General features: G+C 36.3%; 1 protein-coding gene across 6 annotated transcripts in view; it reads right to left on the bottom strand.

Annotated features, from left to right (window-relative positions):
• Positions 1 to 3,906, bottom strand: part of ptprsa (protein tyrosine phosphatase receptor type Sa) — a 239,569-nt gene extending 235,663 nt beyond the window's left edge. For all 6 annotated transcript variants that reach the window (XM_055054714.1, XM_055054740.1, XM_055054749.1 and 3 more), the window contains exon 1: positions 3,606 to 3,906. The gene's annotated coding sequence lies outside the window, so the exon portion shown is untranslated. The remainder of the gene's footprint in view (positions 1 to 3,605) is intronic.
• Positions 3,907 to 18,802: the final 14,896 nt, after the last annotated feature.

Raw genomic sequence — 18,802 nt, 5'->3', positions numbered from 1 at the left:
GTGTGTGCGTGAATGAGCAGGGACACATCCTTCACCATTTATGTCTGTTGGCGGCTTCTCTCTCATGTCCGAAACTGTTGACAGGTAAGATGTGATTGAAGCATGTTTATACAGAGGGAAACAAGGGGATGCTTAAACACGCCATCACATCAACATTCAGAAAACGGCGATTGATTGATCTCTGCCTATACTTTATGCTTACAGTTCAAGCTGAAAAATCTGCCTAGTTAAAAGGTGACCTGTACTCTAAAAATATTAAAAAGCTTCAGATATCTTAATATTATGATATTCTGTTTGTATCACCTTGCCTTCTGTCAATTCCATCCTCTCTATCAGTTTGTCTAAAAATGCATCATTAATACCAAGAGTTTCACAATTGCTTCAATTGTGAAGCAATTGATGTTTTTAATATGGGCAGTTGCCCAGGACAAGATCACAAAAGGGAAGCAACAAGAGTTTTTTCACTACAGTATAGTCTAGGCTTTCTCCATTTGACTCTGATTGTTTCTGGTAGATTTTCTAGAGGGTCAATCAGTGAATGGAAGAAGTTGTGAATGATGACGCTGATTTTTCTGCTTTTTCAGAATTGTCTGCTTTTACTTTTAGCAGTGGCGAAAAGGAAGTGAACGAAGCCATTCAGTCTATATTGGCCATGCTTCCACATATTTATTTAACATTAATGCCAGCCTCATTTGGATCAGTACTTCTCTCTTTGCATTGGAGGATGGTTGTTGTCTAACTAACAGAGAAACAAGATAACCTGGCTAACAGACTTATGTTGGTTGCAGCTGGTTGTTTAATAAAACTTCAATTCATTTGAAATCAGACAAACCTCTGAGGAAGGCAATACAGTACATACAAAAATCAAAATTTTTTTAACAAGTTTGACATTTTTTGTCACCTATTTTTTCAGTGATGTTTTGGTCAATTTTGTGAGAAAAAACAATTGTTCTTATGACAAAAAGTGATGACTGGATTCAAAATTTTAGGATAAAAGTCAAAGCTGTTATTTAGTTCTCTGTGCTGCCTTCTGATTGGTGCCCCCATAATTTTGGATGGGGGCACTAAAGGAGATTTTTGTCTACTGCAAGATTTATGTGAGAACTGCCAATGTGTAAGGGCATATTTAATTTTCCTACAACCATCACACTACACAAAATTTTAAAGTCTGTGATTTATCTGCTTGCCAGGTATGGAGATGTGATTTCTCTTTGAAGAAAACGCCCCCTGCAGATATGCTTCATAAAATCATGTATAGCCCAGGAAATATAAAGAAAGCTCTCCAGTGATGGCTGTACGTCGTGAGCTTGTTTGTTCAGACAGCAGACAGTGACCGACTGTTTTTTGGCGTCATTGGGTGGCACCACATTTTAACAGAAGATGTGTAAAACATGTCAACACAATCATGATCAATTATCAGTTCTAGAAAGATAAAACTTTACAGCTTTGAATCCTCTGACCAATGTCAACTTCTAATTTAGCAAAGACAAGCCACAGCAGAATGTGGATCCATTTTGCTCTTTGCGTGGAAGTGAACTGACCAATGTGAGCATTACATCACGCGTATCATCACTGTGTGCAGCTCGACTTGTTTTAACGTGTTTCTCTAAGGCCGAACTTTCCTTTGGTATTGAAAAAGAGGAGCATGAAATATGAAAAAGGCCAAACTCGGGGAGCATATGATTGACTGCCAGAGTAAATCTGTGGTGGCATAAGTCAGAATATAATTTGAGAAGGACTGTAGGGCTATTTTCTGAGAGGTTTGGTGCAGATGATGGAAGTGTTCTTCCTCCTTATTCAAAACCATGGGTCAACGTCTTTTCTGTGATGTTCATGGAAAATTATGTTCTGGGCTCGTGAACAGCAGTTGTGTGGTGTGTGTGAGAGAATGTGTGTTTAAGAGATTGTGTACTGGGGCGAGGTGAAGTCACTCCAAATGTCTCATGTGACAGAGCATAACAGGGAATTGTAATACACAGCAACATCATAAATTTGATTACATTACATAGAAAGTGCAAGCCTGTAAGCCATTTCCAGGCACCATAAAAGAGCTATAACTAAGTTAGCACGGGTACAGAGAAAAATGAATAAAGCCATTTTCTTTTTAACAACCCGGGCGCGGGCGCGATATTGTTCTCTCCTCCGGCTTTATGAGCTTTGCAGACCCGCGATGCGCACATTGCGACTGAGGCAGCAGACAGGGAAGCACAACTTTGGACTGATATTAGATTTTGTTACGTTATTTATTTATTTATTTATTTATTACTTGCAAAACAGTCAATATAAAACACTAAACATGTCTTCTTATTAATGTAGTTACGTAAAATGCAAAGTAGTGTGCAAACTGTTTTTGCAATAGTTTGTGGACATTAATAGCACATAGGGGTACACAATATATTAAAAAGTAGTGATTGATTGGAAGGAGTAAGGAATTACATCATGTAAAGAATAGGTAATTAGAAACAAAGAATATTTTCTTTTTTTAATTTAGATTTTTTTTTCTCACTTTTTTAAATTAAATGAATACAAACTAAATCCCGATTCACTTTGCATGCGATTTCCAATGCACCAGATCAGATGTCATCCCTGTCGGACTTCCCAGCATTCAACAACGGCGTAAAACATGACTTGAAAAAGTCAGGTTGTCTGTCGTGCGGACTCCACCTAACAGGGTTTGTTGAACGTTCGCGGCTTTATCTCCACAGTGCGCTCGCACGCCGCGATGTCAACGTGATGCACAATTAGGAGCTGCAGTTTAAAAGCACTCCCAAAAGTCGGAGACGTAACGACCTATTTGCAACTATCGACTTTAACATCCCATCAAAAAGCCGATCGGAACTCGTTCAATCACACTGAAGGAGCGAGAGAGGAAAACACCGCAAGAAAGACATTTACGATCATATCCGAAGGAAAGACTGAGTGCCTCTTGATCTGCGGGCAGCCTGTGTAAAGGATTCCAGTGCAAACCGCCTAACGATCGACTTAGTCAATAAGGCATCCTCTAAGATGCACTTGCTAGATGGAGCGCAAGCTCACCCACATATAAGCACACGTTCAACACCCGCCCGAGAAAGATAACTCAGAGATGTGCTTTATGTCCCCATACAATGGATTTAGAACAATCACACCAGTAAAAAAATAATTTAGACATAAAAATAAAATAAATAAATATGTCTACATAAACATATCAGCTTTCTTTTATGTGCGAGTCTTCTTTCTACTCTCTGTGAAATGAAAAAGAAAAAAACAAAAAAACAAAAACGGAATCCGTACAATCCTTCAGATTTTTTGTTCTTCATTTTTAAGCAGCAGCCGTGCTCCACCAGCACCAAAAGTACCAGCTTAGCGCTTTGCGGTGGCAGAGTGGATCTCCCACTGACTCCGAGCATCTCGCTCCTTTTGCCAAGCTCCTCGCCAGTCGGACCGAGCTTCGTTGCAGCATTCTGAACGTGTTTGCACCAGTCCTCGCATATAGCCTGTACTTTTCTGGTTCAGGTGACAAGACGGCACAGTAACGAATCAAGTTCTTCGTAAAGAAAAAAAAAATCTAAAATTTTCTTCTTTTCCTTATACATAAGTAGCCGTATGAAATACCAGGAGCCTACCTCTCGCAGCTTTGAAGTTCCTGCTTCTGTCTTCTCAGCTTTTATACCGTCACATCTTCATCTTTTAAACAAGTAATAATCCCCGGGTTTTGCGTTAAATGTGTGCGTCCCTGCAGCAGGTCCAGTGATGATTGGTACGCGGGTTCCTCTGCGGGCTTTTAGACAGTATGCGTTTTGTCTTTTGTTGTTGTTGTTTTTTGCGGGGTTTTAAAGAAAATCCACCACAAGAGCGCAGGTTGGCCAGGACGCGCTTGGGTACGGCACGAGGACTCGCTCCCTCAGCGGCAGCCGCCGTGCGTACTTGGAGAAACCAACGCTGAGTCCGTACAGAGAAGCTCGGGGAATGATGTCATGCGTCCGGCCCTCCCTCTCCAGCCACCCCTCAACTCAGGGATCCTTCCATCCCTTTTTGTTATCTTCGTTTTGCCTCCACTTTTATTTGGAGAAATGTGTTTTATTAATCTTGTAGGGTTTTATTCAATTTTTATATTTGCGCACTGCAAAAAACAATAAAAAAAACTCTTAAATGTTGAAAGAAAAATGTAAATGAGCTAAATTGCATAATATTGTCTCACCAGCTATTAATGTGTTTAGTGAAACAGTTGGTTAAACTAAGGTTATAAAACAAAGAACGGGTTATTTTAATTAATTTATTTATTTTTCTTTGCAGTGCTCAACTTGACATGATGAAGTCATTCAGTTATCTCCCGCCTCACTGAAGGTATCGCCCAGTAGAATCTTCTGTCTGCATTTACCCGGGACGAGAGGGAAGGTAAGAAAACATGAAATAGACCAATGCACGCAGCGCTTTGTGTCGGGACTGCCTGCCCCTCCCTTGTGCAGCAGTTGCATCTTAAAGATAAAGCAGCATCATATTCATGTCAAATTTAAGAATCTGCACATGTTGCACTGCAAATAATTTATTTAAATGTATTACAATTCACTTTCAGCAGAGAAAGATGGAACGAATGATTTAGGATGTGTGGAGTGAAACAACTGAATAGATTATTAATAGAACATATTTGTGTCCACTAGTTTAGAGCAGATAAGCCAACATTGAATAGATTTTCCACGTTATGGTTCCCGGTTTTGTTGCCGGCTGCTTAGCGGAAGGGGGAAAAAATGTGAGAAAAAGACTGAAAAAGCATTTAATCAATCAGCTTCAACTTTTACTTAATCAAATCTTTAAAGTGGCAGGGCTGCTTTCCTCAGCTCTAAGTCGCAGGGCTCAAATAATCACTCAGGAAAAAACTGAAATGTATAGCTTTATGAAGTGAGGTCATTCATGCTTCCAGTAAAGTACTAAGCTGTTTCTTAAGGGAGGCAGTCACACTAAAAACGTGACATGTGACTAAAAATCTGCCAACTGCAACTATTTTTTTATCCAGTTGAGTTGTTGCACCACACAGTTTATGTTTTTTCTGTCCAAATAATTTTTTTTCTCTCTCTCTCTGGGAATACATACAGAAAGGAATATTTGTATTTGATCTATGTTCTGAGCCTCCATCTGTCACCTTCACCGGCTCTGCCTGCTTTATCTAAATTTTCAGAATGATGTGGATTATATGTTTACTTCAGAAACAGCTTGTCAAATCTACAAAATGTGCAGAATTGTAACTGCTTGTTATTCACAAAACTGTCAAAAATATTTGCACTGAATCTTTTTCCAAGTAGCAGCCAGATATTAGCACTTTGTCAAATATGTCTTCTTTAAGACCTTCACAAGAAGACTTTTGAGATTTAGGTAGAAACTACTTCATAACTAACCTAAAATTACAGACATCATGGAAAGTTATATTCATTGATCGTAGGTAAAACCTCTGTTTAAATTGTCCTACAATACAATACTGACTCAATATGGAAACATTTATTTTATGCAGTCTACGGTCCAATCATCACTGTAAATTAGTAAGGAATAAATTCAAGCTGATATGTCAGGGATGGTGTTTAAGAGTATCTTGCTGGGGAAACAGAATTTTCAATCTTTTACTCTCATTAAAAAAACAAAATGGCCATTGTGTGCACCTGCATCAAGCACTGCACAACTTCACCCTCCTTTTTTACTTTTGCATTGTTAATTGGACACTTTTGTCACTTATTCTGTAATTACTTTGTGAAGCTTTGCTGTGTTACGTTTGTGATGGTTTGCACTATTGCCAATGTGATGGGATGCCGTGAGCTGCAATCTGCGTTACAAATGATGTCAGTGTATTTTGATATCTTAAAATAGCAGAAGAGATAGTCTTGGTTGTGAAAGCTCCAAAAGTGCTGATTGGATTGTTTTGGTCCAATTGACTAAATAACTTATCACATATTAGTTCTGTTAAGACATGGAAGTTGTGAAAATGGCTTACATTAGTAGCTACTGATAAGAAAGCCATTATGATGCAGGGTAGACAAAAACCAAACAGTTGTGTTAGTTTCTTTAAAATACCAATAGCTAAAGAAAAGAAATGCCATCTTCTGCTCAGATACTGTATCTCTTTAGATGGTGGACAATGGCAGTATTTAGTGAACAAGTTAACAGTGAACAGCCTGAACAAGTCAACCCACGCCAACCAAACAAGTAAAGCTGGTGATATAGTGAACATGACTGAAATTGCTTGTTTTATTTAATTGTGGGTAGTTATTTAATACCATTAACAGATGATGGCTTGCTTATGAATTAACTGCTATCTCAAGCTAGCAAATATTAACTGTTTTTGTCATCTTGCACTTTTCTCCATCCATTTTCCTTTGTCCTATTAAAGCAAAATAGAACATATTTAGTCAAGAACGTCTTTGATTTGTCTCATAAAATGTCTCTGCTTCTCTAGTTTCAAAACCTATTTTATTCATCTCCCACCCCCTTCGTCAATCAAACCTTCTCTTTCTTCTCCACACATCGTCCTCCAGTGTTGACCTCTCCTCTCTCTTCCTCCCTTTTTTCCCCACCCTTTACACGTCTGCCTTCGTGTGGGAAATAGACGCCAATCAGAAAGACAGGATGAGTGGTTTAATTAAAGGAGAAGTAGTGTTCTGTCACCTTGCACTGAGCACCGGCAATCAAGAGACACTGACTGGAGGAAAAGTCAGACAAGGCCATTCATTGATTGGCGATTTCAGGAGAGGGACTTTGTCTACATGATACTCTGAAAGAGCTTTGACTCAGATTAGGGATAAAGACAGTTCACCACAGACAAATTTACTCTGTGAAAGGAGAGCCAGCTTACTATTCCAGCCCACTTTTTAAAACCAACTGTATTAATATGGCTTGGTTTTAAATTGAGATATTAATAAATAATGCATCTGCAGACATCTTAAAATGCCTTGTACAATAATTCACAAACCTTTAACCTTTATACTTTTTCTCACATTATAGCCTGTGATTCTTTGTGTGCATGTTTGGGATTGGGTGCTTATATGGTGGAAGGGCACTAAAATGTCTCTGCTACATAGTTTGAAGAAATGGAAGTTAAGTCAAGTTTATTTGTATTTGTACTTTTAAAAAGAAATCCATTATCACTGTTGCATTGACTTGCATTATTTTTAATGTTTCTAATGTAATAAGGGAGAAATAATAAAAAAAAAATGCTTGGATGCATCTTAAGTCAGTATGAAACATAGAAGAATTATCTTATATTCTGATCTGCTGACATCAAAAACTGATTCCTAATTTGACATTTTAGATTTTTTAAGGAAAATTGTGAAATTTGTTTGCAACTCAGCCTCCTTAAAACAAAAATATAGCTGTATAAGTTACTGTATAAGCATATGTGCTGGGTTCAAGGAAGATATGTTTCAACTGAAGAGCTCATATTCTACTGAAAGCATAAGCCGTTTATATTTATATTCATATCTGTAGATATTTGTAAAAAAAAAAAAAAAAGTGAGTTCCCAGCAAAGAGCCATAAAATTAAAATCTTAACTTACCACCAAAAATATATAATATACCTATGAACTATATTTCATAGTTCATAGGTCATGAACTATGAAATACAGTTCAATTGGACTATTTGGGTAAAATGATTTGTTCTTTCATGACCTATGATGCGAATACAACATGTCATTAATGCTACTGTAGTCAGAAAGTTTTGATGCAATGACGTTTCGTAGGAAAATGATAGCTGGAACTTTCAATTCACACCGAAAGAAACACCTCAGCAGGATGTGGGTGTTGCACAAACAGCTATTTCTTCTTTTACAGTTTAATTTTTCACTCATGTTCTAATCACAAATAGAAGCTAATAAACGAGAGAAATAAAAATATAAAGTTTCTCTTTACAAAAATACGACATTAAAACAAATGTTTGTGCATCATTTTCATAAATGATTTAATCGTGTCCCATCACTATAAATTAAGACATTGAATAAATTGTTTAGTTAGGCAATATGTCCGATGTGGTTGTATGACTGGGTGTTCTACACTTATGGTACAGCGTAACTCTAACATCGAATGTAAGTTTTTTCTTTTGTTTTTCATTTTACCTATCAGTACTCGTTTGTTTGATTTAAAGGCTTCTGCTTTTCTCAAGAGTGGCACATGAATTTAAAACGAACCCTAATGTTGACATTCACTGTAGTAATACAGTTTACATTAAACATACATAAATAGTATTACCTTAATGTATTTAATGTCTCAGTATGTATTAATATCTTCAGGGGTTTCTATTGGTGGACGGATGGCATGGATAACCTTGTATAGGTCAGGAGTCAATCACAGAGAATCACCAGTCATGCACATTCTAACTATGCGCATTTGACCAAGGGTGACAAATAAGCCCAATGAATGTGGACATTTTCAGATGATGAGAAGAATGCATAGTACTCGGAGAGAATATATTGATAGAGAGCATGCAAACTCCACACAGAAAGGCTCTGCTGGGATTCAACCCAGAGTTTCTTTTCTGGTTTGTTTTTTTCCTGGAAGATAACAGCACTGACACTGGACAGCCAAAGAAATTAATAAATAAAAGATATAAATTTGTAGATGCATGATATTGTGAAAATTACAAAATAGAGACAATAAATGTTCAATTTAAAAATGTATGTGGGTTTGCATCAAAGAGTAAATATATAGCTAATAGGCAGAAATGACCTACTGATGTCTTGGTCAATCTTTGTGTCTATCTGGCACTACAGTCCGACTCACAGATGTCAACAAACATCAAAACAAAGTGGCAATACTTTACAAAATATATATATTTAAGTAAATCCAAAAAGTGAATGTTTAATGTTTGTAACATTTTAAATGTTTAATCAGTTCTCGGTGATGTGTGTAAAAACATATGATGCAGAACTTAGCACGACAAAAATTATATTTGTGTAATAATTATATTTTGAAGTTTAAAACTTACAGCAAAATATAAATTACCAAAGTAAAATGATGTTTAAAGGACCCAAACATTTGTTTATAAGCTTCATGCCAAAATTTAAAACTTGGTGCCAAAATCCTACAGGCCATGCTGTGTAAACCAGTGTGATTAATGTAGAAAGATACCATGCAGAAAGCACATAAATCTTAAGCTAATATCCACATTAGAATTAACTAAAATTACACTCACACCAACAGGAATTTGCTGTGGAATTAGATAAGATTTTGCATTTGGCTAAGAAGAAATGAGCAGAAACTTGACAAGTTGAAGGATTTGAGGTTGTGATTCCAAGGAATGGAAATAGAAACATTGTTCAGGGCGATAAATTGTCGCCCCGTACAGCAAACCTATAATGGTTGTGTGATGATGCTGGTGTGTTGCGGAAGCTACCGAGAGACACTTGGCTCATTAGTTTGAGGCATTGAGAGGATGAGTGTGTGGGAGCTTGTATATGACACGACAAGGCTTTGATGCGCTGACAGGTAGAGAGCTCATTCTCCTGCTCTTCCCTTGTCATTGCGCTCTCTTCTCACTTCACGCACTTTCCTCTATTCTTGATAAATTCGCTACCTGATGGTTATTGTTTCCTTTTCTGGTTTCTTCACAGTTAAGCTCTCTGCCGGTTCAGACTTGGTCCCTATTCTGATCTATACTCTCCTCATTTTCTTTCCTCTTACTTTTGGTCACTTGTCACCTTCTCCCCCCATACTGTTGTCAAGGTGGATATCTATAGCAGGTGTCTGACAGGACATTCAGACAGGGAAAGATGTGAATATACCTGAAGTACAACAGCAACAGAAAAAGCCTGCAGAAAATATATTAATCTGTTTGCCAGACTAATTAGTCACCGTCTCAGCCCAGAGTGAATTTTGGTAAAAATTAAAGTGGATGACATTTATTTTGGATATTTATATATTTACAAGTGGAAAAAGTGTGATTAAGCATCTGTGATAACTGTTGTCTGAGGTGAATTTTTTAGTAGAATTAGAAAATATGTTTTCAATTGAATGGTTTTGCTTTTTCAAGACAGGCTCACCTTAGGTTTTATTTGAAGTGATTTTGTTTCATAGGTCATTTGAGAATTTTCTGCATTTTGGGGCTACTTAGTTAGCTTGGGTCCACAGTGCATCTGTCTGCTCTGTAGTTTGGAGGGTTAGGTTTAGCTGGTTCTTGTACAATAAGCATCTCCACATTTTGTAAACTAATTGCCTTCTTTGAACAGCTCAGAAGTACAAAGATATTATGATTTATGGCTGCAATTTATCATAATAAATAATTATTGAAAATAAAGGAAAAAAAAATTCACTGACATTTTTTAAGGATGAATCTATAAATATGAGTTTGATTTAATTTAGGCCAAGGTCTGGTCATTCAATTTAAGGCTGCAGTGACACTAGCAAACCATTCAGACACAATTTTTGAGACCTCATGTAGTATCAAATTTCTGCCATTAAAACTACATGAGGTCAACTAGAGAAAAATTGTAGCAATTATTGCACGGATAGTGACCTGTCATTTTCACAGCTAAAACCTTCAATAACAAACTTGCCTATTATTTATGTTTTGTGAAAAGGTTTTTACACACATTCAGCATTTTTAGGAACTGTTGAGTCTTGGGTAGAAGGAAAACAAAATTTAACCCATAAATATATACTTAAGTTCACCAACATACACTAATATTTGTGCTTACATATAAATATGATAAGTGCTAATTAAAAAAATATTTAATGAAGCATGAAGCGGGATTTTTGCCACAGTTGCTGCTCTTTGCTGCAGCATTAAAATGAACATTTTAAAAGGAAATCACACTCACAACATTCATCATATTTTTAAGAAAATACACTGCAAAAAGACCCAAACCTATCAATTTCCAGTGCAAATATTTCAGTGCACTTGAAATAAGACAAAATTAACTTACAAGCAACTTTTCAGCAAGACATAGGTGCTTGTCTTAAATCAATAAAATTTGAATATAGATTATAAAGTATTCATTTCACTGGCAGGGAAATGTCTTGTTATAAAAGAAATGATCAGCCAGTAGAACTAATACTTCTTTGCAGTATTTTTAAAGTGTGTGTAACATGACATTATGTGCCAGTTACTGTCTTGATAGTGTTTCCAAACATCATTCAGCATTATAATGCTGAATGATGCTAAATAAGATATTTAGATAACATATCTAAATATCTTATTTAGATATGTTCAATTTACTCTTGTTGTCTTTGCTCACTAAACATTATTCTAGTTTAGTTAAACTAGATCTCATTCACATAATTTTCCACCTAACATAACAGAAAGTAATAGAAGTCCAACATTCCATTTAAATATTTAAAAAATTCACATTTAAGGCATGTTTGTGAATGTGTCCACTTGCAAGACACTACAAGGCTGATATTCTTCTTTGAATAACTCTACAAAAAAACACATCAGCTGACAAAATAGTCACAAAAATGAAAGACATTTTCTGTTATTTCAGGAATAACTCTCTTTACCTGTGTTATGGCTGCAGTGGGTCTCTTTTTCCTTGCAGGGTTCTGGAGACAGGCGTCCTGCAGGTGTTATGGTTTGCCTTGATTGCTGCTTTGCTGCTTTAAAGGTGCTATGCATGCAGCACAGGAGTAAACTTTTCCCTCCCTGCCTCATAACCCCATTTGGTTTGGTTTGTGTCTTATAGTTGGGTTTTGTTAGGTTTGTTCAGGCTTTTTCTTATTTTGGCTATTTATGGGGTTTTTGCATTAATCTATTTTGGTTTCTCATTTAAGGTATTCCTTTTCTCAGGTTTTATTTCTTTAGTATAATTTAATAAATTTGTTCTCTTTAAGTCAGTTAATCCTTGTGTGGTCTCTTTTAATGTTACCCCACCAAACGATGGATGTAATGCCTGCATAATGGTTTGAGAGAAAAGATGGAGAGGTGAAAACCAATTGTTCATTGACTAGTTTCAGCTGCTTGCTTTGCCACAAACACAAGGCTGGTCCCATTCCCTGCCTGCTCAGCTCTAGTTTGTCACCTGAAAACCGTCTGGTTAATCTAAACATTTTCCCTCCAAAAAGTTAACAATACTTATGAGGATGCTCATTTGCACACTTTACAGTTGATTCTGTAAAGTGTGTCTAATTGCATAATAGTTTAGGAAAACAATATACTTATTTATGGAGGCATCTGAGCTTTAGTGAGATGGACTTTATAATTTTATTTATAATTTTGTTTGCTCCTAGACTCAGAGCTAACACTCCCATATTTTATTTATGATAAGGCATCAGTCTGGTCTTTTTAAAGTTTATTTAAAGTATATTAAATAAAAGGGCAAACTGTGAAATTACCAATGTGTTTATGAGTTTGTGACTGCCCTGCAGGTACTACTGTAACCTATTCTCTAAATAAAATCACAATCTTTGCAAGGCACATGCACAACACTGGCATCAGATAATATATATATTTTTCTGTCTTGTTTTGTTCTCTTTCTCAGTCGTGTATAGACAAAAGAATAAGCACATTTTGTGATTTTGCATCCTCAGAACTCTCTCCTGTCTCCATCTCCTAGTTTCATTCACAAAGAAAAAAAAAGTTTTTTTGGGATGTAAGTCTGGTAAAGTAGTCAAGTTGAGTTTCCTCCTTCTCCCAAACTGCTCCCCTATCTAAAATATCTATTTTTGCAGCTTTTTTTCAACTAACCTTTGATATTTCTTTTCAGCTTAAGGCAAAATCCATAAAGGTGACATGGTTTCCATTTCCCTGAAGGATGGAGCAGAAATATTTCTTTTGTTTTTTGGGACTTTTTCTGTCTGAAAACAGTGAAGAATCAGATAGAAAATACAGTTTGGAGGAAGGAGAAAGGCACAAAGATCCTTAACTGGAATCAACCTGGGTATATAGTAAGATTTGTGGAAGCCGTTGTGCTACAATGATGCTTTGATCTCTTATTTTATGAAGATCTCACCTTGCCGCCTCTGTTCATCTGCATTTGGGTTCAATCAACACACAAACATAATGACAGTTATACACTGGTGGTTTGACAGCATCTGACTTACCCTTGGTGAGATGCTTCACCTCCTACATTAACAGCGTCACTGCTAGAGATCATCCCCTTAAGGGCATTAGGTTACCGTATGCACCAGATAAAGCCTGACATGAATTCTGAGCTTGCATGTGGTTTGAATCAAACCCAGTTTGCAAGATGAATTGACTCAGGTGTGAATAAATGCAGATACAAGTCATTGTCATTTTTAACATAACTTTGTAAACACTGACACACTGGAAATCTCACATATCAGATCAGAACTATTTTTTAATGACCAGTGCAGTTTAAAGGTTACATTGTCTACAACAGTTGTAATATTACGACCGTTGGAAATTAAATTCAACATTAATCAGCTAAGTTTTTGATCCTCGAACTTCCATGAAATACTATCACCAGGCAAAATTTTTAATATATGCAGTTCTTTGGACTGTACTAATTTAGAATGATCCTTATCTATCCTAATTTCACTGTTCGTATTATTACAAGAGTATCACATGTAAAAATTTAAAAAAGAAAATTAGCAACTGCTTTTATCATTCAGTATTTATTTCAAACATTTTCTCAAAGTCTTGTTTGGAATAACACCCATATCTCCAATTCCCACTGACAGTTCCCTGCACATACTGTGTGTCTATGGGTGACAAGTAATAATGAAAGGGGATGGCTATTATTCAAGGTTTTCATAACTGATGAAATCCTGCATAATTGAAAATTAAAAGGATCCCCTTTAGCGGGTACAGTAATTAAAAGTTAATGAAAAAATTGTGAGCACACAGATACAGGAGCAGTTGTCAGTTGAAACACATTAAAGGGTAATAATTCACCACGGGATTTTAGAGGTCACAGAATTACCTTCTGGAAGTGTCAGGGACCAGAATCAGAAACAACATCTCTGGAAGGCTCCCATTTGATAACATGGTAATAGGAGCACCGATTGGCCTTCTGGTTTAATCAATCTTTATTGTACAATTATTCAGGAAACAATTCTACCAACTCTTATGTTTTACATGACTGTTTAAGCCAACATCTATCCATACAACAGTAGCAAAGTAATAGGACAGCTATATCAGCATAAAGTGGGGATGTCTGATTAGTACCAAATTGTATGGCCTAGTAGTGGACTCAAAGTCTGTCTCCACCACAGTCGGTTAAAACATTTCAAACTACATATGCATTACGGATAAATTAAACTTTTACAGTATTAATGAAAAACATAAATTTGAAATAAAATAGGTATTAATATGATGTGACACTGAAGTTGTTGTTTGTTTTAAAGGGTGAGACTGTGCAACTGGTGCTTTTTACACAACGATTAAGGAAGATGATGAGTAGATTAGGGAACAAATGAATAGAGACAGACAAACCATTTTTAAAATTGTATGACTCAGCATGAACTTGATGAGAGTTCCTTCACTGCATATTTGCAAAGCTGAAGCACATTTTTCTCTGCTTAATATATTTTATTCTTAGTTCAAACAGGTCTGAAGCATAATGTAAGCAAACTGATTTGTTGCATCTTCCAGCTTTAAAAGACATAAATACTTCTTTGAGGTTTGCCTGCATGCCTCTTCAACTTTGTGACTTGTGTAGATAAAGTGACCTTTCAGGGTGGAAAAATGTATTTTGACATTCGACACATGAAAAAACTTTTTAAGGTAAGAATTCAGAATGCTTTTATGTCAAAGTACAATGTTTTAATACCTAAAGTTATATTATGTGTTTGTTAATACCTAAATAAGAATTAAATTTAAACTAAAAAGGCTGAATGAGTGCTTGGTTGGACAGAAGGCAAAATTTTGTTTTTTTTACATCACCTGTGATTTAGGCCAGCAAGTGACTATTTTTTCCTTTTTTAAAGCGAAGCGTGACAGCTTGTTTGAATGAGTAAAATGTTTATTTTTCTCAAGTATAATGTAAAAATCTATTTGAAAAAGATTTCACACTGTCATTAGGTATATGTCTCACATTCAGGTGTAGAATAACTTGTTTTATTACTTTGTCAATTTTAGGTAGATTTTTTTCAGAGTATGAAGAAATGGGGAAAAGAGAAAGAAACAAAACTGAACATATGACATGACAAAAAAAACAAAGTTTTGTTTTTGTTCTTGCCATTCTCCTTCAAAATATTGTAGGCCTGCTACCTGTTAGACAATAGTTTTTAGTAAGAAAGAAACACCTGTTTAGAGGCCTGTTATTCACAGCGTCTGCAATGTTGATATGGAGCTTTTTAACTGGAGTTTCTCTCTCTCTCTCTGCCTCTATCTGTCTCATCTGTCTTACTCTGTCTGCTTCCCAGTGTTTGGGTTTTTGTCAACAACCATTAATCATCTCTACACACAACAACAAATGGTCTGGGACACTTTCGGTTAAGTACAGCTTTGATAAGTGTGTGAGAGTTTACAGTTTACATTGTACATCATCCCTACCTGTCGTTCTGCACGTGTCGACAGATATAAAACCATCTTTAGAATCTTCATAATCACATCTGCGCCAAAGATGTACGCATACATATGGATTTATATATCAGTCTTGTGTTTGCTGGCTACTATTTGTCAATTATCCATCAGTTCATCTTCCCTCTCCATGCATAGATTCATAGATGCATTCATTTACTTATACATCTTTTGCAACTGAGTAAAAATTACCCTTGTCTTCCTGAGCAGGTTTGTAGTATTCATAACTCTACCATATGGTATAATGTATTCAGTATCTCTTAGATTTTCACAGATATGCATTGATAGGCTCTTTCAAGAATCTCTAGAATCAGCTTCACCTGTGGCTGAATTCATATAGCCACAGGACTCATTCATACATTTTGTCTCTGGAAGATAGCAGTCTAATTTTTTTCAGTCACACATCTGTTTTTTAAAGTGACTCAAGACGACATTTGTTGACTTGTTGGTGTTGCACTGTTCAATTCAGTCCATCTGTCTGATCAACAGCATTGTGAGGTTTTCATAACTGTAGGTGTAGGCCCTTTTCCATTGAAAAATCTTGTGTTTGATTCTGCAACATTTGAAATTAAGTCATACTACTCTCTATCACAATGCTCTCAAACTCAAGTCCTCAAGAGTCAGAGTTCTTCAACTTTTAGATGTGTCCCTTGCCCTAAACACTTGAATTAAATGGTGAAACTGCCTCACTATCATACGGTCAGGCTCTACCATGCTCTGCTAATGAGTGAATAGTGGACCTTGGTGAAATGAAGCAGAGAGACATTTAAAAGTAGCAGGACACCTGCCCTGGAGGACTGGGGTGTGAGACCACTGCTCTACCAAGAATGCAGTTCTTGCTTTTCCAATGGAAAATTGCTTGCCCTTACGATTGATGTCTGAATTTTTGCTCTTCCTGGTTTACAGTTTGCTATTTTTTAGATTTTTAGCCAATATATCCATCTTGGGTAGCTGTGTTGCTGAATCACAATCATTCCACTTCAAATTTAACTCACGTGTTCCTGGCAATACTTGTGATTAAACTCATAATTGCTTCTCTGTACTGAGCAGCTTTCTGATAGCAGACGGCATGTCCGCAGTTCACAGGTAGACTATAATATTGCTTGGAGTTTTCAGTTATGTGCATTATAAGCCAATCAATGAATATGGCCACCTTTCAATCAAATTGTTTTGGTGTCGTCCCTGGTCTGAAAATATGAGAACAGCCAAGCAGAGACGTTCTGGATTTGCTAATTAAAAATGAATCTGGCAGGGGTGGACTGGGACATTTGTGTCACTCTTTAGAAAACTTAAATAAGGGGTTACTTTATCTGCCAAATGGCTAAAAAAAAAGAAGCAAACAACAGCAGTCGGTTTTGTATTACTGACCGAAAAAACACAGTCTTGCCCATGACAACAAAAAAAAGTCTACTTCTCAGGCACCTAAATGGAGAACTGTGAATAAATCTTTCCCAATCAGTCTTTGCACATTCAGACTTTGGAAGCGCAGAGCCAGGCTCAGACTCCCACCCACAGTGTTCACTTCCTGGCCAGTCTCCTGTACAGTTTGCACAAGCAACCAAACACCTTGCTGGATTCATCGTAAGAGTTGTTTCAGGTTTGAGAAACCTTACCAACAACAAAGCTCGTTGGATCATTTGAACATGCAGGCACCTGTTCCAGAATATGATGCCCTTTCATAAGAAAGTTTGACTTTCCTGACTGATGCACACATAATATTTATGTAAATTAAGTCAAGATGTCAAAATAAATATGCAAAACTGGCATTAATATGCGATAACAAATGTTTTGTTGCTAGGTAACAGTGGTTAAAGCAACTATATCTTTTTCACACATTAGACATAATTAGAAACATTTCCTGGTTGTTACTCTCAAATAATATATTTCATATTGTTGGACTTTTGCAAGTGCTCTTTCAAGGTTAAGTAAAAAAAAAAAAAATCATACCCCAAGAGAAAAAGCAAAACAAAAATAGTGCTGAGAGAAAAAAATAAAGAGGGAGCATATTAGAAAAACAATAGCCAATTGTTTGGAAAAGTGTGATATTGGTTGATTGCAAGAAAAACCTATTTTTTTGAAAACACTGATGCACACATGTGAAAACAAACTCTGCTTTTCGTCCTATGAGAAAAAGTGCTTATCAGTACAGTTCTGGGTCTCAAGTCGGGTGAATTAAAAAAATATGTATCTTGAGAGTACATAAGGGGAAAGTCCTAGAATGTGAACAACTTGAATCTTTTCCTGGAAAAGATTTGAAACATATTTCCACATTTGTGGATTTACTCTGGCTCTCCCTCAGATACTGGATACCTGCAATGACTCCTTTCATCCTAAGCTCCAAGTTAAGCAGCGTTTTCATGCCATTGTATTCCAGCACAGTGGTTCAGAGCAGAGAGGCCAAAGTAAATGTAACTTTCCAACTGGTGAACTTGTATCACTGCTCAGTAGAGTTAATCCATTTGAGACATGTCAGGTCCAGATTTTGCTATGCCAGCTCTGTGAGTGGCAAAATTCTTTAGCACAATTTTGCATCACTGCTATAAGTGATAAAAAGTAAACGAGAGAATTAGATTAATAATGTTTGTTTCTGTGAATCCTCATGCTATCATTTTGGTGTCTTTACCTACCTGCTGTTTTTAGATTTTTCTATTATGTGAGTTTGTGTTTTTTCAGAGGATATTGTTTCTTCTTTCGTTTGTTTCCTTTTTTTATCAAGTGCTTTATTCTTTTTTCATTAATCTGTTATAATCAACTAGTTTTGCTTTCCAATTATCAATGCATCATTTTTGGCGTCTGACTTACCTGAGTCCTCACTCAGAGCCATTTTTCTGACATGGTCATTATTTATTTATTTAGGTTTTGTTGCACTTGGATCTGTCGGTTTTAACATCTTGTTTTTCATCTTCCTGTTATTGGAGCTTCTTTTACTTTGTCCAAAACTACTGTTGTATTTATTAACATATGTTTCCTGCCACTGGGGGTCTTGTTCTATGCAACTGTATGACCTCAGGTAATTTATCAAGAATACATGGCTTCATTTTATGTTTCTTTCATTGTAAATTGCTTGACATTAATCGCTGATATAGTGAACGAAGCCAATGCCAATTCCTCTGTTATACCACTGATTTGATTTAATGCTTACCTGTATTTTATAAAGACAAAAGGCTTTAGCTACCCTTCAATTTAGTTTTTTATAATTCAGGCACTTTACAAAAAAGTCATATTAATTCAATCATACATACATTCCAATTGAGCCTACTTATCAAACACCAAAATAAGCTTAGTTTCTTCTGCAAATTAGTTTAAAAAGTTTCTATTTATGGCAGTGTACATCGAGTCATTGACTTGCACTGTTCACTCCTCCTGGAT

This window comes from Poeciliopsis prolifica, unplaced genomic scaffold (genome assembly GCF_027474105.1).
Source record: "Poeciliopsis prolifica strain line A6 unplaced genomic scaffold, Auburn_PproV2 SCAFFOLD002, whole genome shotgun sequence".
Classification (NCBI taxonomy): Eukaryota; Metazoa; Chordata; class Actinopteri; order Cyprinodontiformes; family Poeciliidae; genus Poeciliopsis; species Poeciliopsis prolifica.
The sequence above is the reverse complement of the archived record's forward strand: the minus strand, read 5'-3'. Positions and strand labels throughout refer to the sequence as shown.